This window comes from Chrysemys picta, chromosome 13, assembly GCF_011386835.1.
Source record: "Chrysemys picta bellii isolate R12L10 chromosome 13, ASM1138683v2, whole genome shotgun sequence".
Lineage (NCBI taxonomy): Eukaryota > Metazoa > Chordata > Testudines > Emydidae > Chrysemys > Chrysemys picta.
In genome coordinates, this window is record NC_088803.1 from 43010018 (window position 1) to 43034475 (window position 24458).

General features: G+C 41.6%; 1 long non-coding RNA gene across 1 annotated transcript in view; it reads left to right on the plus strand.

Moving 5' to 3' along the window:
* Nucleotides 1–3046: 3046 nt before the first annotated feature.
* Nucleotides 3047–24458, plus strand: part of LOC135975271 (uncharacterized) — a 34522-nt gene continuing 13110 nt past the window's right edge. Inside the window, exon 1 of the long non-coding RNA XR_010592198.1 lies at nucleotides 3047–3142. This is a non-coding gene — a long non-coding RNA (uncharacterized LOC135975271). The remainder of the gene's footprint in view (nucleotides 3143–24458) is intronic.

Here is a 24458-nt window from a genome sequence, read left to right on the forward strand (position 1 = left end):
ATGCTTGTGCACCTGTTGTGTCTGCAAACTCGCATTTGTTCGTGCAAATAGGACTTTGCTCATAAACAATGGGTATAATAGGTGCAATGGGTCTGGATGTAATTTGCATGGGTTCTGCAGTTGTGTAGTTTTTCTGTAAAATTTGACCCTCCAGGCCTTAATCAAAGTGCAGCACACTGGATCTCAACCAGAACTACAGCTCTAAACATCTGTACTGCTGCATGAGTCCTAGAGAAGCATTGTTCATGGTGACTACTGTTGTTGCTGCCCCCATTACTTTAATGATGTATTATTACATCTACAAGTGCAAATAACCTTGGCCCTGTGCTGGAGCAGTATTACTAAATGGATACTTGCAGTGGGGTGTATCCTGCATCATCCACTTTCTTTGGTTCCCTCCCTCTTTCATTTTCACTTTCATGGCATTAGATAAGTAAACTTTGTTCAAGGTTTAGATGTCATGGTGAATTCATTGGATGTACTTACATTTCTTCCAAGGATTGTACAGTTAGTTCCTATGTGCTTTTTATTGTGTAAGTGTAACCCACACACCTTCTGGGTGTGGTGTTCTGTGCCATTGAGTGGCACTGAACCCACTTAGAGAGAGTTGGCTTTTGGCTCATGTGCTGAGCTCCAGAGGTCCCAGGTTCAATCCTGACAACTGGCGTCTGGCAGTGTTATATAAGTTCTTAGCCACAAAAATTCCATTTGTCCTTACCATTGGCAAACAGCCCTCCTAGCTGAGATCCAGGGGAGGTTCTGTTTGTAGGCTATGCCATGTCACATTTTCTGAATAGCTCATTTGATCAGCAACACCTTTCCCTGTAACCTTAAATCTAAACCACATAGCCATATGCATGCTGTACCAATCTACTGTGCAACATGTTTGTTTACCAACACAGTGGAATGTTCTGAGTTGCATGAAAAATAAAACCCCAGAAAGAACGTGACTGTTTCTGGTAAGTTTTAGAGCCCATATTTTCACAATATTTAAATATTGTGGCAGGCAGCATAGGCGCAAGGGAATAATTACAGTACATCTTTTGGTGCAGAGGTGTAATAAAAAGAGCACTTCTAGACCGTCCTTGCCAATGAGGGAAAAGTTGAAGGGCAGTGTTTATGAATTTCAACACCACACTCCACTTAGAAAAATGCCTAGCTCTTATATATAGCGTTTTCGTCAGTAGAGTTCATAGATTCTAGGACTGGAAGGGACCTCGAGAGGTCATCGAGTCCAGTCCCCTGCCCGCATGGCAGGACCAAATACCATCTAAACCATCTAGTTCAAAGTGGTTTAGAAAGGAAGTCAGTATCATTATCTTCTTTTACAGATGGGGAAACTGAGGCATAAGAGGGGACGGGGACTTGATAAAGCTCACCAAACAGGCCAGTGGCAGATCCAGGGAAAAGTACTCAGGATTCCTGTGTCCCAGTCTAGTGCTTTATCCACACTGTTCTGACGATAAACTGGTGCATGCAATGCAAAATTGCTTTATTAAGCACCTCATTGCTAGCTGTGCAATGCTATTATTTCCAAAGGTTGCCCTTGTCAGTGCTTTGATTTATTCAGAGGTGATACCATGATTTCTCATAACAATACGTTGCAGCATGAGGATTTGAGAAAATAGATCTACCCCTAACTCCAATAACAATGTTCAAACAGAATGCAAGCAATAGGAACAATGAAGCTATTATGCAACGTCTTCAGTCTCTCTCATGTTTGACCTGCCCTTTGCTCCGGTAGACAAGACATGCAAAGCCCAGGAGAGGAAACAAAGGCACAGAGAAGTGAAGTAACTTGACTAAGGCCCCCTGCAGACCAGTAGCAAAGCCGGCAATAGAGGCCAGGTCTCCCAACTCCCTGTCTAGTGCCCTATCTTCTAGCCAATGGCACCCCAGAAAGTAAACCTATGAGAAATGTAGACTTCAAGACAGAATTTGGTGTAACTTTTTGTTGTGGACTTTTTAAAAGGATGGTAAGCCCTTAAAAGGGAAAGTGCACTTTTCACTGTGGCCACCTATCCATATATTTAGCTGCTTTGTTTGTGCATATAATGCACAAGAGGGATTTGAAATGTTTTGCTGGGTGAAAATGCATTAGAATGAAAAGCATGTCCGTGAGGCACTAAAATACAGAGCTAAATGAAATCATTACACGTCTGAATTAATTAAAATCTGTATTGCCCCTACATTTCTACAACAATGTTGCTCCATATTTAATGGAAAGTTGTTGAACTAAGGAAAGTAGATGGGTAAAAGAAGGCCATTTATGCCTAAAATGTCAGGAAAGCATGTTTTTATAGGTAATTAATTACATGTTCCAAGAAGCAGTTTAGTGGTTCGAGCAGAAGGCTAGGTCCTATGCTTTCAAGAGTGAAGAGTGATTTTTGGGTGTCTGAAATTTTGGGCACTCAACGTGAGATAACTCAAAAGGGCACAATTTCCAGAAAGTGCTGAGCATTTATCCTCTGAAGTTAGTGCCCCTTTAAGATATCTGAAGTTTGACACCCAATTAAAATTCAAACACCCTACAGGACTTAAGCACATGCTTAAGTGGTTTCCTGAATCAGGGACATAATGGGAAAAGTTCCCAAGGCTCATTTTTTTAAAACTACAACTCCCAAGTCAGAGGCCCCAGTTACAGCACTGTTGAGAGTTGTAGCATAGATGGGACCAGGACATGTCCTGATAACAGGTGTAAATCCTTGGCCTGGTCAGGATTTTAACCTGGTTAAGGAGACACAGATAAGTCCTATCTATGTTACACCTTTTAAGGATGTTGTAACTGGGCACATTGCCTTAGCTAGACATGTAACAGGGCTAGGGCATTAATTATAGGTACCTTCTCTCTACACAGCAGAATTTACTGTTTCTCTAACAGTTACATCACATATGCCATTCTCAGATGTCCATACTAAACCTGAGGTTAGGAATTAGCCTTTGATACCTTCTTAGCAGCAGTGGGTGTGGTCAGATGTGATCTGGGTGGTGCAGTGACTTTAGTTCTGCCTCAGACACTCCCCCATATAAATGAGCAGTCAAGCAACAGCTGTTCTTAAGGGTAGTTTCCTTCTCTCCTACAATCATAAGCTCAGCTTCCCTCAGGCCTTGCTGTACCACCAGTATTAGCCACTTGGCTGAGGTAAGGAAGGGGCCTGTATATTCTAGTTTGTCATTGTCAGGATGTAGACACCCAATAACATATGTTACACTTTTGGTGGGGAGGGATAGCTCACTGGTTTGAGCATTGGCCTGCTAAACCCAGGGTTATGAGTTCAATCCTTGAAGGGGCCATTTAGGGGTCAAGGGCAAAAAACTGTCTGGGGATTGGTCCTGCTTTGAGCAGGAGGTTGGACCAGTGGCAGATTAATGATTTTGCCGCCCCTAGGCCCTGAAATAATTGCCGCCCTGCCCCTGGCCTCGCTCCGACTCCACCCTTTCCCCGCCCCCATTCCAACCCCTTCCCCAAAGTCCCTGCCCCAACTCTGCCACCTCCCTGCCCCTATTGGATCCCTTCCCTAAATCCCTGCCCTGGCCCCGCCTCTTCCCCCAGTGCGCTGTGGTCCCCCTCCTCCCTTCCTGCCCCGCGAAACAGCTGTTTCTGGGCGCCAAACACTGGGAGGGAGGGGAGAGAAACAGGATGTGGCAGCGCGCTCCCGGAGGAGGTGGAGGCAAGCTGGAGTTGGGGGCGGGGCGCTTCTCCGTGGGTGCTCAAATTTGCTGCCCTAGGCCTAGACCTTGTTGGCCTAGGTGATTATATGTAGCTGGGTTGGACTAGATGACCTCCTGAGGTCCCTTCCACCCCTGATATTCTATGATTGATTCTACATCTTGTATATATGTATAGCTATTGTTCTGAAGGCTTTGGGAAACGCTGCTGTGGAAAAAAATCATATGCTCCCATGTAAAACCTAGTGTCAGATAATTAGGGCCTGAATTACTGCTTGCTATCTTTAATAAAACACAGCTAATGGGTGCAGTCCTCCTACCCTCCTGGTATACAAACCACTGCACACAACGTTTGTTGTCTTATCTCCCCCTGCTTATCTGGAGTAGGATGCAAAGGGTGACAAGTTTGCACAGCTCCTACTGGCTCTATCAGAGAGAGGTTTAGATAGAGAAGTTCCTTAAAGACCAGGAGGGCTTCCATTTGAACTCTGACTGTGGTAACATTTGAGATCCAAACTGGAAAAAAGTGGCTTTTTCTTAGATGATGTGGAGAAGTTATAGTGGCTCATGCTAATATGTTTGAAACAAGAATGGTCTCAGACTGATATTTCTGAAGAATGGGGAAGATCAATACAAATGTTAAAGTCATAGGATAAATATAATATAAACGTAATGCTAAGAAGTTAAGTCCTCCATTCTGCTTTGAGATCTGTTTTGAGAGTGAGGGATATAAACTGATATACCCTATCACAGCTTTTCCTCTCCTTTTGAAACTGACTGACAAGTCACTAGGTATAAAGCTTTGTCTGAGGCTTAGAAGTCTGTGGATCTGAGCTAAGCTTCTGTCTCACATGAGTGTTTCTGATGTATCTCAAAATGTGAGCAATAAAGGTGAGTGGAAAATTTGGATCTGGGCTCAAACTGCCCAAATTTTAGGATGCTGTGAGCCGAAGATTTGCTTCAGTTCTGCATCCCAATTCAAAATCTTATCCCTCATATCCCCGTCAATATGCAAGAGCCCAGTGTATTTGTTTGGCCATGCTCAGGCACTGCCTCATTGCTGACTCAGATGGACAAGGGCCACCTACTGAATCACCCACATCATTTCCTGCAGCACCTGGGTTCTCGTTGGAGGTCTCCTATCCATGTACCAAGCAGGCCTGAGCTTGCAAGATCTGACAAGATCACAGCTAGGGGCAATATGGCTGCAGGCCATAATTTTACATAACTTCTAAACTTTGCATAATTATTTTAGAAGAGGAAAAAAAACTGATGTCTCACTTTTGTACGTGAGGATGAAGATAGGAGGTGAAAGAGCCTTTCATACTGGTGTATTGAAACCTCAGCTCTTCCAAAGAGGATCTCTCTCAATAATTGACCTTGATGCTCTTTCAAAGGGGATTTTGCTGCATCTGGGCGGTGCTGGAAGGCACTAAGTTAAATTTGTGAATCTGATGTGGCATGTATGGATTAAAAAGCACCCAGCAACAGCAGCAAAAAAGCATGAGAATAATAAGGGAAAACATCCCTCTTGAAAGACTGTACATTTCCATACTCTAAATGTGTTCTAGCTCCATGAAGGGAACCCCCCTCATTGCAGTTAGGGTCATGACATGGGATCCTCTCCCTGAACTGCAAACCAGACCTCAGGACTAATAGTAGCAAATCCAAAAAAATAAAGCTTTTGTATTTTTCCTTCATCACAAAGAATGAAACTACGCTAATGCAGATGCCAGTACACAGCTTCTGTGCCCCTTAAATCCCACATACATCCTACTTAGACTGTAAACTCTTTGGAGCAGGGACCACATTTTTGTTTTGGGCTTATACAGTGGCTAGGTGCTACTACAATACAAATAATATTTTGAGGTCTTAACTGGTGCATAGGTATATGACTTGGTCCATGTCTTGGACTCCTAGGTGCTATTACAATACAAATGATAAATAATATTTTGAGGGCTTAACTGGTGCATAGGTCTTGTGCTGGCAAGGAGGGGAAATATTGCCCAAAGGCGATTTGAGAGTCTTTTATTAGCTCTGTGGATATAGCACTCTGCTGCATGCTCTAATGTGGAAATACATTTAACAAATATGTGGATCTGAGCAAAATGTTCACAAAAAACCACAAAGCCAACGTGGAACTGAGCCTGGGCTCTGATGTGTAGGTGAAACGTCCACCTGTGCTCATGAAAGTTTGGTGGGTATGGCCTACTATAGCCCTTATGTCCATGGAGCCAGTGAACCTTGTTCCCTGTAGCTGCTCCACCCAGAAACAAATCCAAGAAACCCTCCTTATTCTAGAGATGGTCCAATAACAAAACTTTGAATCTAAATACTCTCAGACTTTGATTGTGTTCAGATACAAATCTGGCCTTCCTGGCTCATGCTTGCTTCTCCCAGAGGATTGTAGTGGATGGTGGATGAACGTAGGGATGGGACTTGTAGGGAAGAGGTTGGGAGGAAGGGAAAGAGGGAGGTCTTCTGGGAGGTTTCATTTTGGCTAACCCTGCAAACCAAATGGTAGGATTTGGTTCACTAATCCCTTTGTGAACCACTCCATAAAGAGCTCCTACAGATATGGTCTGCTGCTTAACTTTGGGCTTGATACTGGTGGCCACGTTATCTTGCTGTGTGGTGTAGTACATGCTCTGAGAGCCAAGAGACAATTGTGTCTGGGAAGATTGTAGTTGAGAGAGAGAGAGAGAGAGAAGTTCACGTGTGTGTTGAAGCACCTATCTGCTTTAGGAGCTTGGGGAACTTTGGTTCCTAAGTGCCTAAATCCCTTTAAAATATTTAGGATCCTAAACCAATTAGGCATTGCAATGCTGAGCATAACAACACCAGCTACCTTTAAAAAAGTGGGCCATAGCCTCTCTTTGACTGAGTTCCCCATCTGTACAATGGAGATGATAATTCTGCCCTATCTCATGGGGTGTTGAGTATAAATACACTGAATATTGTGATGTAGTCAGGTATTACAGTGATATGGGGGGTGTGTGTGCATATAAGCACCATAGATGGGGGGGAAAGCTACATGGGCAAGATACCTTCCCTCTGCAACGTGACTTTACTGGTTAGGCAGGCTTTCATTTGGCGCTTCCACAATATGGTTGAAAATCTTTTATAAACATGTGCAAAAGCAGCCTGGCAAAATTGTCATGAACTCTTACTAGCCCAGGGACAAAATCTACTTGCCTTTCCGATGCTGATCAAAAACAAACAAAAATAAAGCCAACCAAACAACACCTTCCCCCCTCCTAGAAAACTCACTTGTTGAAAGAAATACTTGCCTGGAAGCAGTGGATGACATGAACTCTGAGCCTGCAGTAATGTGGCTTATTTTAATTTGCAGACATTTTTTTTAATCTTAATTTTTGCAGTATCTAAATCTTCATCTTTTGAAAGGTCTCTCCTTGTGGATCAACAGGGCAGATTGCATGGTTGTTGGCATGAGGATACAAGAAAAGCAGGCTCTTTCCTAGATGCTTCTTTTGTGGTTTCTGTATGCAGCTCCCTGAAACCTGAGACTGGCTTGGATTGGTGAGCATTTAGGGCTCTCGGGGTGTCACCAAACCTTTCCAGTCAGAAATGTGGAGCATGCTTATTATATAACACATCAAAGTCTGGATGCTGTGAAGTATCTTTTCCCAGGAATGTAATAAACTGTAGCACAATAATAGGTCAAGCAAGCCAGGCTGGTTTATTCTTGCTGGGTGTGAGCACGGAGCCTGGATCTGGTGTCACTCTGCTGAAAATCTCCTAGCTGAACAAAATCTTGTGTTCTATTCAGATTTCCAGGATATAAGCTAAACACATACAATGCTAGCAAAGCCAGTTGTGGTAGTGGAGCCTAGCTATCCTCTAAACGTGGCGAGTTGTGACTCCTATTTCAGCCTATAGCTCAGTGATGGAAAAATCATTGTCAGGGTCTTTGGGATAGGAATGTGAAAACTCAAAATCAGGAACTAGGCAAAGAATGAAGAGCAACTGGTCCTCTTTCCCCATCCGCTTATTCATTGCCAGAGTATATTTACTGAAATCTTTCTTGCTGGGGCCAGGGTGGCTGCCTCCTCACAATGTCAGAAGTGAGGAAACGGTGTCTAAGAATCTATTTAGTTTTTCCTTTTATGGCTTGAATTGGTTTCCACCATATACAGGGCTCACATTTTTGTCCAATAGCTTTCAGCACCCACACTATACAAACTGTTCCAACGCCGCTGACTTCTACATTAAGCCTGGGGCCTGGACTCTAGCTGTGATAATAGACATTTGGTGGTGTTTCTGCCATCAGGGTAGCTGGGGAACTGTCCCGCTTAGAATGATGTGACAATAAACTCAGAGTAAAATACATTGCGGGTTGGTGCACTATTGCCACGAGATTTGTTCTTCCAGATGAAGGATTGATATTAGATATTATATCAGCTGCTCCTTTGCACCACACTGCATTGGGTATCGGGCTCCAAAGCAGCAGTAGCAGGACCTCGAGTCAGCGGCAGCTAAAACTTTGTCTAGAACTGCTACTGGGCTGAACCAGTTTGGATTCCTCTGTTTACAGAGGCTATTCCTATTACTGCCAGCACCAATTTGGGGTACCATGACATTGTTGGCTGCCTCTATCTGCCCTCCTTGAGGAGAGGGATTTCCCAGAGTGAGGTAAAAATCATGCTGTACCTAGGATTAGGGGCTTATGTGGGCAGTAAGCCATTCTGTCATACTGGATTCATTTGGGTGTGGGAGAAGAGGCTTCCTGTCTCCTGAACTAACTCTTAAACCACGCTCCCATTCTTTACCAAAGGATAGCTTCTTTTAGCACTTGCTCTTACGATTGCACTAAAAATAACATGCATTTTGCAACTTAACCTTTTCTGCATCACAAATTCAGCGTCTATCTTACCTTGGGCATCTACATGGATTGATTGAAGCACAACTATGTGTCCAACTTAACTTCCTCTATTTCTCAGATCTTTGTACTTAGTAAAATGATGGGCTAGTTGGCAAAAACTGAGTAGAATGGAAGGAACAAGTCAGAATCTGATGCTTTAATCTTTCTTACTCTTCTGGTGCTCATGAAATTGAGGGAATTGTAATCTTAAAGCCACAATGCTCCAACATTGTTTCTATCCTCATCTGATTTTTATTTAGTGTCTTTGTTGGGAGTCCCCACCATATATCCACAAGGCAGGTGTTCTGCTGACAGCCAGACTACTTTCCTTGAAGCACCAGTGGAGTTTCTCATGTGTAATGACTAGGAGCTCATTAACGAAGGCCATGAACAAAATCAGCGGAGACCGAGTGCCTTGCACAGATTGGTCTGTGCGTGATTATTGTTTCTCCCTTCCCATCAAAATAGGCTCTCATTTCTGCATGATCTCCCTCTCCAGCTTTATCCCCAAGGGGAGTCTGAATGGACACAGGGCAGGGAAAGCACAGAGGTTAGCACAAGGGGACTCTCCTTGCAAACTGTCCTTCGCATGTAGTGGTGATGGCAAATGAAAAGAATTCTTCAGTTTGGAGAAAACTAACCTAAGAAAAGCTGAAATCTGCTATGTTCTCCATTCCACTGTAAGAGAGATTCATTGATTCCAAGGGCTTGATCTTATAGTAACGTTTTCTCAACGTCACCAAGTCAGCCCTTCATTTACGCTATGGGTTTGCTTACGCTGCAAGTACGGGTGTGACTGTAGTCTAGGCAGGCATATTCTAGCTTTAATCTAGCTAGCATGGATAATGGAGATGCAGGCAAATGGGCTTCAGCATAGACTAGCCACCTGACTGTATACCCACACTTCCTGACTGGCTTGTAGTTGAGTGAACAGCTCAGGCTGATGCTTGTGCCACCATGCCCACACTCCTGGTTCACTGGTGATGCCCATGCTACCTTTAATCTAGCTATGCCTACTAGTGCTACAATCGCACCTTGTGGTGTAGATATGCCCTGTCTCACCTTGTCCCAGAGCCCTTTCCTTACAAATGTTTCCAGTGTTTGCATCGCATACCAATGTGCGGAGCTGCACCAAGATAGCTTATTCAGCAGGAAATTAGACCTTAGACATTCCTCAATCAATAGACGGGGAATATGGCAGTTGAAGTGTTCTGGATTTTGGGTTCTGGGTTGCATGGGTGGTGAGGGAGATGGTTGAAAAATGCCCAGTTTGTATGTTGACATAATTCTTATACAAGAGAATTATTAATGGCAACAAGAGGAAGCCAAAGGCTTTGGTCAGCCCAGACTGCAGAGTGGACTTCTGTGCCTAGAGATGAATAAATAATCCACCCCGAATAACTGATGTGAGGAGTTCATGCTTTTTCTGCTCAAGGAATAGGTGAGTAGATTGAATACATTTAAGAAAATTGCCATGTTGTCTTTTTGGAACTATTTATTCTATGGCTCGATCACAAATATTCAAAACTCCTGATGCGATTCTTGGCTTGATAAGCTGCATGGTGCTGTTTCTGTTACCTGATGGGATAAATGTATGGTCATTTCAGACACGTGTATTAGCTTAAAATTCATTGTCTGCTAATACACTTACCGCTTTGAAAATGATGCTGTGCCCATTTGTTTGCCTGCTTGGTCACAAACAGTGATATGAGCATTGCAAAAGTGAATTCATTTCCAAACTTGAACCAATATTTATATGCAATCTTTTACAGTATTTGCCCAGCTCTAGTTGTGAAGGTCTCTGGAAGCACATGCAGGTGATTAGTAGTCTGACCAGGTATGTATCATCCCCATTTTACAGATGGGGAAAACTAAGGCAGAGAGGTAATATCGCTTGCCCAAGGCCATAGAGGGAAATCAGTTTGGAAATGAGGCTAGGATTTGAGAGCACCTGGTTCTCAGTCCTGTGCTAAGGCCACTGGTGGTTTGCAACACATTGTTTTTTGTTCATCTGTTGGATTCTTTCAGCAATGATTGCAGTAGACCTGCATTGTTAAAATACTGACATAGCACTGGTTATGGTCTCAAGCCAACAAGATTTCTTAATCCTTATGTCAAGTATCAGAGGGGTAGCCGTGTTAGTCTGAATCTGTAAAAAGCAACAGAGGGTCCTGTGGCACCTTTAAGACTAACAGAAGTATTGGGAGCATAAGCTTTCGTGGGTGAGGTTCTTAAAGGTGCCACAGGACCCTCTGTTGCTTAATCCTTATGGGATACCTTATTGAGTCTCAGTTCCAGTGTATCTCAACAGCCGCTTGTGACCTCTCAATAATGAGTCACTTTTGCAACAATAAGATAGTTACAAGTTTGATGTTTGCTGTAAAATACTTTGTATGAGCTAGGATGTGGCTAGCTCTTGTAATAAAGTATATGACAAACCTTTCCCACAAGCCTTTGCAATCACCACACCCGAACTAAGCGCTTCCTCAAATATCTATGACTAACAACTCCAGAAATGTGTTCAATTACCATGACTTGTGGTTCAAGCCCCCCCCCCCCCCCCCGCCAAAACCACCACAGTAAATGCGAATGGCCAGTTAAACACGTGATTGGTTATTTGTGCATACACTTACTATGGCTCCACACGAAATCGTGATAATTGTGTGTGCAAATGATGTACATGCATCTCTCAAATTTGCACACCCAGTTCAGAACATTTGGGCTCATTCTTGAGATGGTCATAAGATTCCTTCTCCTAATTTGGTTTTGCTATAGCTGACAAAGCTGCCTGACTCGAGCAGTTCTGAGAAGCATTGCTGAAATCTGATGCTTAACATTTCACTGTGGATTTTTGGCTTCAAAGTGATTTTGTTATGTCCCCAGAGCCTGGTTAAATCCTTAGTTATAATGATTGCACACTGAAGGGTGCTGTTACATAGAAATGCTGTCCCATAATGGCTTTGTTGCTGTGGAAAATCCGATGTTGTTTGGTCATTCGCTACGAGTTCCCTAAGCCATCAAGACATTTGCCTCAAGGCTACAAACACAAAGCTACAGGCAAAACCCTCTGGACATAATGAGTGGGCATTTATGCAGAACTAAAAACTGGAACAGCTGAGCAGTAGATCTATGAATAGCAAGCATGCCTCTAAGCACAAAAGACATCATTCTGGAATAAAAGGTTTTATAATGGTTCTGACATCTTGAATGTCAAGATCATGCTACGTTGTTGTAACTTTTTTATGTTTGTTTGTTTGAACCATATTCCTTAAGTAAGATTTAAGCAATTAAAGGGTATGAAGGAAACCCTATGGCAGTGTTAGGAACAAAAATTTGTCAATTGACACCTCTGGCAAGATCCATCGTTTTGATCATAATTGCTCTGGAACAAACCTATGGCTTTGTGCTGTATGAGGATTTTTTTCCAGGGTTTTTTACACCACTAGCCCTAAAAGGATTGATTCTAATGTTAACTGAGAAGTGCCCTCTGATGGAAGGGAGAGGGTCGGATTAACCATAACCTATAGGGTCAGGAAGTCAAGCAATACAAAGGAGGGTAATCAAACTCCGAGTGACTTGGATCAACAGGGAGCTGGAGGAATTCAATGTTGAGAAATGTAAGGCAATGGGAACTAGGACAAAAATCATCCAAGAGGTCTAGGAGTGGGAGGTGTATCCAGCTCTTAAGCCTTTAGCATAATGAAAAATGCAGCAGAGAGGGGCAGAGTGAAATAGAGTCTGGGGTGTGTGAGTGTGTACGGAGCGGGGAGGGTGAGGGCACGGCGAGAGAGAATCTGGAGGGGGAAAGGAGACACATATGCACCCTTTACTGTGTCCAGCAGATACTCTTGCTAGCCTTGCTTTTGACAGCGTTTGGCTATCTTGAATACATAGGCTTTAGCTTTAAAAACCTTGACTTGACTTGGCCGAGGGGAGGGACAATCCTTGATGTGACTGCAAAACAGTTCTTTTTTTTGAGTTTGGATATTTGTTCCAATCCTTTCAACCTAGACCTGGTGTTTACAAAACCTCCAGACACTGCGATTTGCTCATCCCTACCACAATGAGCCTATGAACTATGACGATGAGAGGAAGGATGGCCTTTTAGAGGGTAGAGGGCTACCCTAGGACAAAGAAGACCCTGGGTTCAATTTCATTGTCCACCACAGACTTCATATGTGACCTTGGGCAAGTCAGTGAGATCAGTGGGACTCTAAATACCTTTCAGGAGCTGGGCTTTAGATTTCTCTCTCTCTCTGTTCTCTGTCAAATGGGAACAACAGCACTGCTCTACCTCACGGGGGTGTTGTGAGGGGAAATATATTAAAGATTGTGAGGTATTCCCATAGGGCAGGGATGAGGGGCCGTATAAGTACCTAAAGTACATAGACACAGGGACTCAAGAACTTCTTCTATTTAAAAAGACAGATCCAATTTCACTATTCAGCCTTTGTTTCCCCCGTGGCCCCAGGGCGATCAGGGTGGCAAAACAACTAGGGCTGGCCCTGCCTAGAACCCAGTGCACACACCAGGTAACAGTTTGTCTGTCCCAGGTTGTGCAGTGGCTGTGGAGCCACCTTAAGGAGATTAATTACTGGAACTGGTCGGAAAAACTTTGATGGAACCATTTTCTGTTGGAGAAATGCAGGTTCAGTCAAACTCGAAACTCCTGGTGAAATTATGTTAATTTTGGCAACATTTCATTTTGGAGGAAAAATGGAAAACAAAGTTTCAATACTTTTGTTTTGCAATTGCTTTTCATTTCAAAACCTCTTCATTTGGTGTTATATTTATATTATGGAAGAAAGCTGGAATCTGAAACATTCAGTTTAACCTGAAAAGAACTATTTTTTGAATTTTGCTTTGGAGAATTTAGGAATTTTTGAGTTTCATTCTGATTTGGAATTAAGCCAAATTTCAAAATCCTTCATGAAACAGAATATTCACCCCCTGCATAGCTCTACTGATTACACTAAGTGGTTGAAGAAACATCCTCCGTGGGAGGCAGGAAAAGAAAATCCATGCAGCTTTAGAGTCTCTGGTCCCACTCTCCCCTGCTCCCAGTCAAGTGGGGCTCCAAACTAGGGGTGAGTGCGAGTGCTCAAAGATCTCTGTTTTTTACCCCCCCCCCCACACACACACATGTGGTCCTGCTACACTGGTTCTGCTTCATGGCTGTCTAGAGATGGAGCCAGAATTTGCTCTGTTGTATACAGTGACTTTTCACTGGGAAAGATTCTGCTTTTCTTTTATGTGGCATTGTGGGATGTTCTTGTTTCTTTCCCAGGGCTGAGCTCCTGGTGGAGGGGCAGCTTCAATGGAAGGCCCTCGGCTTTGGTGTTCACTCTCCAACAGAGTCAGAGTCCTGCAACATTCAGGATGAGGTGCAAGTGGTATCCACTTAATCTGGTATTCAAGCTAGCAGGGGATTTGTTATTGGTTGGTTGGGAAGAGGAGGGTTACTGGTTAGGGTACCTACTGACCAAGAGAAGGAGCAAAGGAGGACAGTGTGATTTAGCTGTTTGGCCAGAGAGATTTCTTTTTCATTTTTGTATTGGCACCCAGGCACTATGTGTAAATGGGGCACATAATAAACTACTCAAACATGTCAATAGCGGCTTTTGTCTTTGTAAGTCACAAGCTGAGCAGAAACAGAAGACTGGAAATTCCAAGGGTCACAAGTAGTGGGTCATTCCTCCTCACCCTATCAGAGCAGAAAACTGATCACATCTATATCCACCTGATCCGAATGGAAGATTCCAACTCATGTGCGGAGAGAAAACCTCAAGGCCTTTGCAAATACAGCAGGAGGGACATTCCTTTGCCAAACACATACGTGGTATCAATTCAGTCCTGTGAACATGAGTAAGAGTCACTGTGGTTCAGTTTCTAATCTCACTTATGCCCTAAAATAGGTATTCAAATAGCAGACTCCCTTTTTTTGTCCATTAATGTGGATTCTGAGTGTAGTTGTCTCTAACCTAGAACTTGATACTGGGCAGGGCAGTGGATTTAGAGCTTTCCCTTGCAATAGAACTTTAGCAAATTATCAAATTTCCTTTCTGAAAAACACTTATCAAATATATAGTCCACAAACACGGTAATAACAATGTAGCTTGAAATACAATTGTAGACTTATTTTCTTTGTGATTATGGTTGGATGCTGCAGTTTAGTGTTTACCAATGTAAGGAAATTACTAAAGAGATGCTGGTGTTTACATTATTTGTGGCTTTTAGAATATAGTCAAAAGAAAATGTATAGTAAAGGCCGGTATTATGTATCTCCCTAGCAATTAGAATGAAACCCAAAGTTTATAGAACAAAAGTTGAGCAGATTTCCTCCGCTCCTTGGCTTTTTCCCTTTTATATGGTTAAAAAAATGACTTTTTCCATTCAGCTTTTCAATGTGTATAAATGTGTAATTGTACTGGCAGAATGTGTGCAATTGTGTATCTAAGAGTCAGATCCTCACTCATGTTGATTAAAACCTAAATCTGCAAGAATCTGCATGACTTCTTGAGGACTAAGGACCTATTTGTCATGAGTGAGGTTGCCTGGATTTAGCCCACAATTACCATATTTGCCCATGTAAATCGCAGGTTCATGAGCTGTTAATCAGTTTGGGTCATCTGTGCATACAAATCCTTTTTTCCCACGCACTTGTGGTTACTGTGCATGCAGATTGGGGGCCTGATCCAAGTCTAATAGAATAAGGCTTTGAACCAGGTTCTTGGTGCACAAATTCCATGCTCATTTTGCATACATGCACTGTACATCTAAATAGAGCTGGGCAAAATGCGTCAATTTTGCAACAGGGAAGAATTTAATATATTTGTGTTACTTTGGCCAAATTGTTTCAGTGAAAAAAAATTCAATGTTTTGTTATGATTTGTTTTTGTTTGGTTGAAACTACTTTGTCTCAAAATTTCCTTTGTTTTTCCAAAAAATTAAACATCCTTAAGTGGTTAAAATTGAAACAAAATGTTTTGATTTGTGTCAGAACAATTTCAATGGACCCAAAATATAAAAAATTCAATTTGTCAAAAATGTTGAAATATTTCATGTTTGATTTGACCCAATTTTTTTTTTTTGAATTTTTCATAATTGCCAGCAAACCAAAAAAAATCCATTGTTTTCACAGGTCTACATCTACACTCTGAAAATCTGCCTGACATTCTCTAATTCTAGTTCCCATGGCATGAAATATGTTAAAAGAAGTTATATGATCTTTCAATGTATTTTAAAAGCCATTGTCTTTCACAATACAATTCTCAAAATAGTTTTCTCAGTTGGCAAACAGCTGTCACAAATCAACATTTATTTGTTAACTTAAGCTGAGCCTTGCCCACCTTGATGCATTCAACTGTGATTTGATGACACTACATATATATGAAATTCCAAGAAGCTTGGACACTGCGTGCGCCCTTATGTAAGTGCTAAGTCCTAGCACAAGCCATTCTTCCACTTTGGTTTGACCTGTTTCCGGACACTAGTGGTGTGTTTTTACAATGTTTGATGTATGATGAAAAGTAATTTAAGGTTTGTGGGGATGACTCACTTGCTAGAGTAGTGGATCCAAGAAACAAATACAGATGTGACTTCTAAACTCTTCTTTGGCATGAAACAATACCAGGACTTTTCATGCTATAAGCCACAAACTATGTCCAGCAAAGACTAATCAACACTTTTTGTGGTTCAAATGGTCGGAGATCTTCTGACTTCATAGGAGAGCAGGTAATAACTGTGTAAACATCTTTTGGTCTTCTACTAAATCTTAGCATTATTTATCATCTCTAGATTCTTCTTTAAATTTGGAGGTAAATTTTGGCAGGCTTTGGGGCTTGCCAAAATAAGGGTGGATTCACACGTTGCCAAGTCTCTGTTCAGACTGGCCTCAGCACCACACAGAATGGGCACCTCTAGAGGCCCTCAGCAGGTCCTTTTGCATATTGAGCAATGGGGAAGTATTCTGGGATATGGTCCATGTGTTTTATGGTTCTCTCTCCCTGTGGCTGATTGGTTATTTCCCTCTTTATCCTGTTGACAGCATTGCTGCTGGAGCCTAAAGCTGGCCTGGACAAGGGTGCAAAATACACTGCAGAGTCTGTGTTAATTCATGCTTGTCCTGTCATAAAACCTGAATAGAGACAGAAATTAGCTCTTCATATTTATAGCATTAATTGTTTCTCTAAAATATTTATTTTTTTATTTTAAACTTTGCAGTATAAGAAACAGGCCTGAACCTGTGGACTGAGTTATAGAAACTGTTTGAGAAGATTAAGGTCTCTTAATTGATTACACGCAAATGGGTGTAACTTAATCCTAACCTTTCTGGGAAGAATTTAATAGGTCCTGTTAGTTATGCAAAAGTTGCCACAGTGTGTGCTCAGTTGAGCAACCAACTTCACTTGCAATCAGATCATCCCTTAAACCGACCTCATTGACACTTCCAAAGTGAATGCACAAATTTAGAGTCTTACCTTTCCGAAGTGTCCTTTGCTAGCACATTAATTGACTCCAGGAGTTTTGGCAACAGGGCATGGGTATGTTCATCAGTCATGTCATGACATGAGATGAGAGAGTGGGATGAGATGTGTCAGAACAGAGCTGCATCCGCTCATGATTTTCATAAAAGCATCTTTCTGAATTTTCCATTGTAAAGAATGAGGGATTTACTCTAGCTGAAACACCTCCTGCTTGCTTCTACTCAAAGGAGAAAGGAAGGCCCGGGTAGATGATCTTTTATAACTTATTGCTGCCTCATCAGTTTTTCTTGCGAAACTTCACTTGAAGCTCTAGAGCTGCAGGTGGTTCTTGAAGGGGACAACACTGCAACCATGGAGTCTGTCTCAGGTGTCGATATCAGAAGAGACAGAGTGAGTTGAGCCCAGTTGCCTCCATTCATCTGAAGAAGTCACCAAATAAGTAAACAATACAGATCAAAAAGACCAGAGATACCAAAATTCCTATCTGCCCTTCCAAGCATCCAGGAGTTTGGGATTCTAGAGGAAAGCTCTCAGGAGGGTGAGAAGGAAGTGATGTTGTATTGAGTAGAATCGTAGAGAGTCATGATGTTTTGACATTGCAATATCCATGCTGAAGACCTTGTATATGTGATGGTGTGTTGAATGATAAGATGCAAATATAGCAATGCAGTGCAATGAAATCAGCTCGCCATTATTCCTTGGCTCTCCTAGGGATTGTTTGCTGATGAAGTTGTTCTTTCAGTCTGCAAGTTGAAGGATGCCTGGGTTAAGGTGTGTGTTTACTTGCAAAATTTGCAAGATAATGGTGATCTAAAATTAATTTAATTGCTTAAGGCCCTATATTTTGTAAGAAGAAGGACTCAGTTTGTAATGTCAATTAGCTTAGAGCATTGTATTTCATTTTATATTTACCTGTTTTAAAGCCTATGGACAGTCTTGGATTAAATGGCTGTGACTCCACTGACTTCAGTTGCATTGAAATGGTTATATTTGCTCCGTGTGAGCAAATTATCAACCATCATGTACTTCTTGGGGGGAAATGCTACAAGGTTTGTAGTGTAAAAAGAACACACAATCCCACTCTCTAAGAACACTGAGACGCTTCCCTTTAAATGCAGATGCAAAAGATACTTTACTAAAAAGACATTTCTCCATCACCATTCACGCTTCCTCCTTAACCACTGGTTGGCCCCTCTAAATCTCAAAGTATAAATCGTATTCTCAATGGAGCTGACTATAAAGAGATCCATTCAGAAATTTCATAAGCAGCTACAAATTCAGTCACATCATGAGACTGTAACCACAACCCATATAAAAGGACTGATTCTGTTGATTACAAAAAATGTCTGCTTCCTCCATTTTTTAAGATTCTATGCCCCCTTGCTTACGCAAGGAACAGTTTCTCCTGAAGTGTCATCTTCCTTCAAGCATCTCCTTACAGTCCACTCCTTTTGCAAAGCTTTCAGTTTTTGCTATGCACACTCTTGATTTCTCCACCTTCTCATATTGCATCTGAACTACAATTCCATGCATCATGTTTCTAAACTACGTTGTAAACTCCTCAGGGCTCATTTTCAGCCGAAGTTTTCCATGGAGCCTAAGGGAGCGAGGCATTCAACATCCATTGGTGTTTGCGTTTGTATTTCCCCCCCCAGAAGTGTGTGAGTGCCTTAATCCCTTGGGCTTCTTTGGAAACCCTAGATTTAGGCTGAGTCTACACTAAGAAGTTAAGTTTAGCCAGCTGCATTGCTCAAGGGTGTGAAAAATTCACACCCCCAAAGGAATGTAGTCAAGCTGACATAACCCCTGGTGTAGACAGTACTAGGTCAATGTAAGAATTCTTCTGTAGATCTAGTTAATACCTCTTGGGAAGTGGATTACCTATGCCGATGGGAGAAAATATTCCCATTTTAAGTCCCGTTGAATGGGATTTTAAGCACATGTTTAAAGATAAGTGCATTTCTGAATTGGGGCCTTTAATGTTTGCACATTACCATACATTTCCCATGCATATGAGAAATCATGCTTCTAGCAGGAGTTGGACTCATTGGTCCATGAAATTTGATGTTTGGTTTGCTTAAAGAAAAATATATACTTTAGGCCAAATATTCAACCTCGCCTTCCCTGCTCTTGTGTACACAATTAACTGCAGCACACATTAGTTTTATGCAGGCAAACAGCCATTTGCAGATACAGATTGGAGAAGTGGACACCCTTCTACTTGTGTACGCTACTATGGGGTTTGCACATGCAAAATGGATCCATGTCCACTTCTTTGAATGCAAACCAGTTGTAGGCAAAAGCTGTGCAGGGCCTGGCTAATAAGAGGGGGAACAATTTGCTGAAATGGGTTTCAAACTATTTATTTAATCCTAAGGGTCAGAAGTCATTTTCCACATCCTCTTCAATTGAAAAAACAACACAATACACTGAAACAATTCTGCACTTCAAGGTATGCAGGAATTACTGGCACTTCTCTGGGCCTCATCATGTCTCACAAGACAGTCCAGGCTGGTACAGGCGGTTTTACAAACATGTAATTTTCCTTTACTTTTTTTTTAAGGATCAGGAAATTGATACTTTTAAAAGGATCTCAACAGTGCAATTACGTATGTTTGGATTTGATGGAAAGTTTTCTTTTATGGGTTTCATCCTTGTAATAGACTCCAGTGTATTTGCAAGTAAAAGTGTTACATATCTTCTGTAGGCTGCCTAGCTTTCTGAATCAAATCCAAATAGAAATGGGCCTGGACCAAAATCCCATATGCAAAATTCCCCCAATTTTGGGGGGAAGCTTGGGCTTGGATCCAAACTCTACTCTTCAGGCTAATTTATAATTTTAATTATAAATACAATGAAATGTTTCTCAGTATTTTAAAAAATTGAATATGGAAAACTCCTGAATTCCTAGATTGTGCCTATCCCACTTCTTTTTACCATGCAGACAGAGAAATGGTGTATTGTTGCATTCTAAGTAGGTTGGGACATTGGAAGCAATAGGTTGACTAGTGTTTACTTTTGAGGTTGTAGGAACATGTTGTTACAGATTCTGCTTTTGTATAGAGCATTTACAAAGAATGAGTGGTGGAAATTAGTGAGTTAATAGTGGAGGATGGAAAGTAGCAGGATCCCAGAGATGGGGCTGCATGTGGGAATGTCACTGTCTGTCTCTGCAAATGTGTCCCTGGGATTACAGACTGAGATCTGTCTGTGTAAACGAAACATCAGGTATTCCTTTCCCATGTAACAGATTCAGTAATTACTGCACTTGCACAGTAGATGACAGATGTTGTTGTTCTGATGTAAACTGCCCTAAATTAAAACCCTGTTCCATTGCATAGATCAGTGTCAGAAACAAATGTTGATTTTTCTAGTCAGCCTCAGTTGGGTCAGTCTCAATACTTGGCCCCTCTAATAGGGGCGAATGCGGTAAATTCTTCATCTCCGTTCACTGGGATTTATCTGTGCAATTCTCAGTGTTAATGAATATTGGATGGCAGGGTTTGTGAATATACCTGCTATTCAAAGCTCCAGCTATAACGATGCATCCTATCACATTGCTTGTGAGTGCGTGTGGGTGTTACTGAAAGCTAAGAGCAGTCTATATTTATTTTGAATTTTTGGTTTGTGTTTAGGAAATTGAACTGCATAGCTCATAAAAAGCCTAGCCTAAGCGAGCAGGCTACTGTTCTGGCACAGATGTCTGCTCCTCAATCAGACCTCGCTCTGTCAATCTGCCCAAGCAGCTCTGCCCTGCTTTTTTGACTGGAGAGCAGAGTTGCTTGGATGGATTAACTGGGTGACATCTGTTTGGGTAACAGACATTCATGCTGAGAAGGTGCTATTTGTACACCTCTGTTCTTTCTGGAAATAATTTCCAATTACAGGAGATTAAAACCTTCATGCATCATTATTTCACTTGTGATGTCCACTCCAAACACCATGGCATTCTGGGGAATAAACCAGCCCAAGAATGTTTGTTGAAAGGACACATTTTCTATGCATAGCAGTTGTTATACATAAGATCTTTTTCCATGATGGCTTAAGAGATGTGGAAATCCAAAATACGGTTTCTATTATAAAGAAGTAGGAAGGGGATCAAATTAAGAATAAAAAAAAAACTGCTGAAAAATTCACTTTTGATCTAAATATGTAAATTGTAGCAATGAATTTTTATCTGTAGTAAATACTGTTATACTGTCCAGGACGGTGCACATGTGGCTGTATTTCTTCTAATATGGTTCCAGGAAACTGCTTGTATAATAAAGTAATCTATAACTAAGGTACGTTCTTTATAAAACATGGTCAGAGTACTCTATGAAGGTGGGTAAGTATTATTCCCGTTTCCCAGCTATTTAAACTGGGACATAAAGAGGTGATGTGACATATCCAAGGTCACACAGTGAGGGAGTAGCAGAGCCAGGAATAAACCCCAGGTCTTCTGTCTTCCAGTCTAAACATATTGCAGAGTTGCTTGAGTCGTGCCGGCCATACGCTTTCCTGGGTGCCAGGAAATCTGCATACTGTGTTCCTGCTATAATGCTGATGGATTTTAATGATTGTATTATATAATAGTCACTCTTAAGAATTCTGTTGAAGTAGAGAACTCCTTGTTACCTCTTCTGGTACCGGAAGAGAAGCTATTCTCCTATAGTCTCAATCAGAATGACCTTTTTTATATTAAAAGAACAACAAAAGAAGAAAACAAAAGTTGGATCTCTGAGATCACTTTGTATCACCAACAATCTGCAGCTGCCTCCAACTTGTCTCAATCTAAAGATGCAGTATGTAGAAAATTCATAAGACAAAATACAGGACAAAATCCGAACTCCACTGACTTCCTTAGTGGCAGGATTTCACCCAGAACCCAGTACACCACGCTAGGGCTATGAAGATCCTTAACCTACACCAAATTAGAGATGGACACTAGCAACAAAACCTGAAACCAGATTTCTAATACCCCAAAGCTTGGGGGTGTTGACACCTGAGGTTCCGGATCAGTCCACTAAGGAGATAGGTAATCATTTTGCAAAACTTGGACTCAAGTTTAGATTCTCAATCTCCTTCACAATGGTAGGGCCCATCCATGTTCCAGACCAAATAAACCAGTTAATTATCCACCAACACCAAAGAGGCTAAAGTCAATTTAAAAACAACAATAATATGACTCTCTTTATTTTGACTTACTTTTTGGATACTGTGGGAAATAACCCATTAAAGGAATAAAGTGCGTGTGTGCGCCAAAGAAAATCATCCAGAAAAGCAACAATAAAACTCTCCTGGGCAAATACTGCAAAAGAAACCCTAAAGGTAGCCAAGCCAAGGTTTCTGTTTGCTCAAATTGGTACACAATGAAGCGTAACTGTTGTGCAGTCCTATGGCGCAGTCATGAATGAACCAGACTGTAAGCCTTCCCTTGCAAAAATTTGTCCTTATTTTGTGTCTTTTACAATTAGAGGAGCGTTCCTGGTGCTTAACTAATAATGATGCCCCGCTCTTTAACTGAAATTGCAAGGATAGAGTGCACTTTGCTAGGTCAGTGGAAATTCCCCATAGGCAGGGAAATGGCTTCTACAATGTTTCTGAAGTCTCAGGTTCATAAGGATAGTTTCTGAAAACCACATGGCTGACTGGCTGAGACAGGAACCATGAGATTTTAATATGTCTTTGTCAGTAAACGTCATGGTGGGTGGGGTTTTCTACTTCAGAAAAGTCTCTCTACTCACTACAGGCTAAAGGGAGACTCTGAAATGAGGGCCCATGGTTTATGGGGGTCTTCAACCTATCTTTTGTGGGGGAGACTGTGACGGGTTGGATCACAGAAACCCCCTTGGGAGCTGCCACCCGATGTGCAAAGACTACCCCTGCTTCTGTTTTCCCTGCCAGCTCAGGACTCCAGCACCCTGTCTTGCTGAGCCAGACACTCCCGTCTGGCTCCAGACACAGACCCAGGGTCTGAATCACTTGTCCCAAAGCTGCAAGTTTACCTGAAAACAGCTCGCAGTAGCGTGCTTGTCTTTAGCACTCAGATGCCCAACTCCCAATGGGGTCTAAACCCAGATAAATCCGTTTTACCCTGCATAAAGCTTATGCAGGGCAAACTCAGAAATTGTTCGCCCTCTATAACACTGATAGAGAGATATGCACAGCTGTTTGCTCCCCCAGGTATTAATACATACTCTGAGTAAATTACTAAATAAAAAGTGATTTTATTAAATACAGACAGTAGGATTTAAGTGGTTCAAAGTAGTAACAGACAGAACAAAGTAAGTCACCAAGCAAAATAAAATAAAATGCGCAAATCTATGCCTAATCAAACTAAATACAGATAATCTCACCCTCAGAGATGCTTCAGTAAGTTTTTCTCAGACTGGATATCTTCCAGGCCTGGGCACAATCCTTTTCCCTGGTACAGCTCTTGTTGCAGCTCAGGTGGTAGCTAGGGGATTCTTCATGATGGCTCCTCTCCCTCTCTCTTCTCTTCCCCCCTTTATATATCTTTTGCATAAGGCGGGAACTCTTTGTCTCTCTGGGTTTCCACCCCCCCTCACTGGAAAAGCACCAGGTTAAAGATGGATTCCAGTTCAGGTGACATGATCACATGTCACTGCAAGACTTCATTACTCACTTGCCAGCACACACATATACAGGAAGACTCACAGGTAAATACAGCCATCTGCAGACAATGGGAGTCATCAAGATTCCAAACCATCATTAATGGTCCACACTTTACACAATTACAATAGGCCCTCAGAGTTACATTTTATATTTCTAGTTTTAGATACAAGAGTGGTACATTTATACAAATCAGATGATCATACTCAGTAGATTATAAGCTTTGTAATGATACCTTACAAGAGACCTTTTGCATGAAGCATATCCCAGTTACGTTACATTCACTTATTACCGTATTTTCTCTAAAACCAGCTCAGTTACATTATATTGATTATCAAGTTTTTATAAAACCATATAGACTGCACAACGTCACAGAGACTCTCTGGCACAGGTGATATACCGCCTTTTAATTTAAGGATGCTGGCTTGAATCTGACCTGGACTGCTAATGACTGAAAGTTGTTGCCGTGAGCCTTTTTGTTTTGTTTTTTGTTCTTTGTCTGCTTGAAATGAGTTAGTGGTATCTGTTCCAAATGGGCAGATGCCCAAATGACAAAAGAACTATCTTAATTGGTTAGCAGCTGACAATTTTATTTTTCAACTTTATTTTTTGCTGAATAAGTTCTGGAAAACTTTTTTGGCCTGTTAGTTATTTGATATTTGAAATTCTAGCTGCACTGGTTAGTTTTAATTCCGTAGTTGGGTGGGCATAACCCTGGTTCAAAATTTGCTGTCTGAATATTCTGTAGGATTTGAAAAAAAAAATAATTTCCATTACTGACAGTAAATTCATTCACTAAAATATTA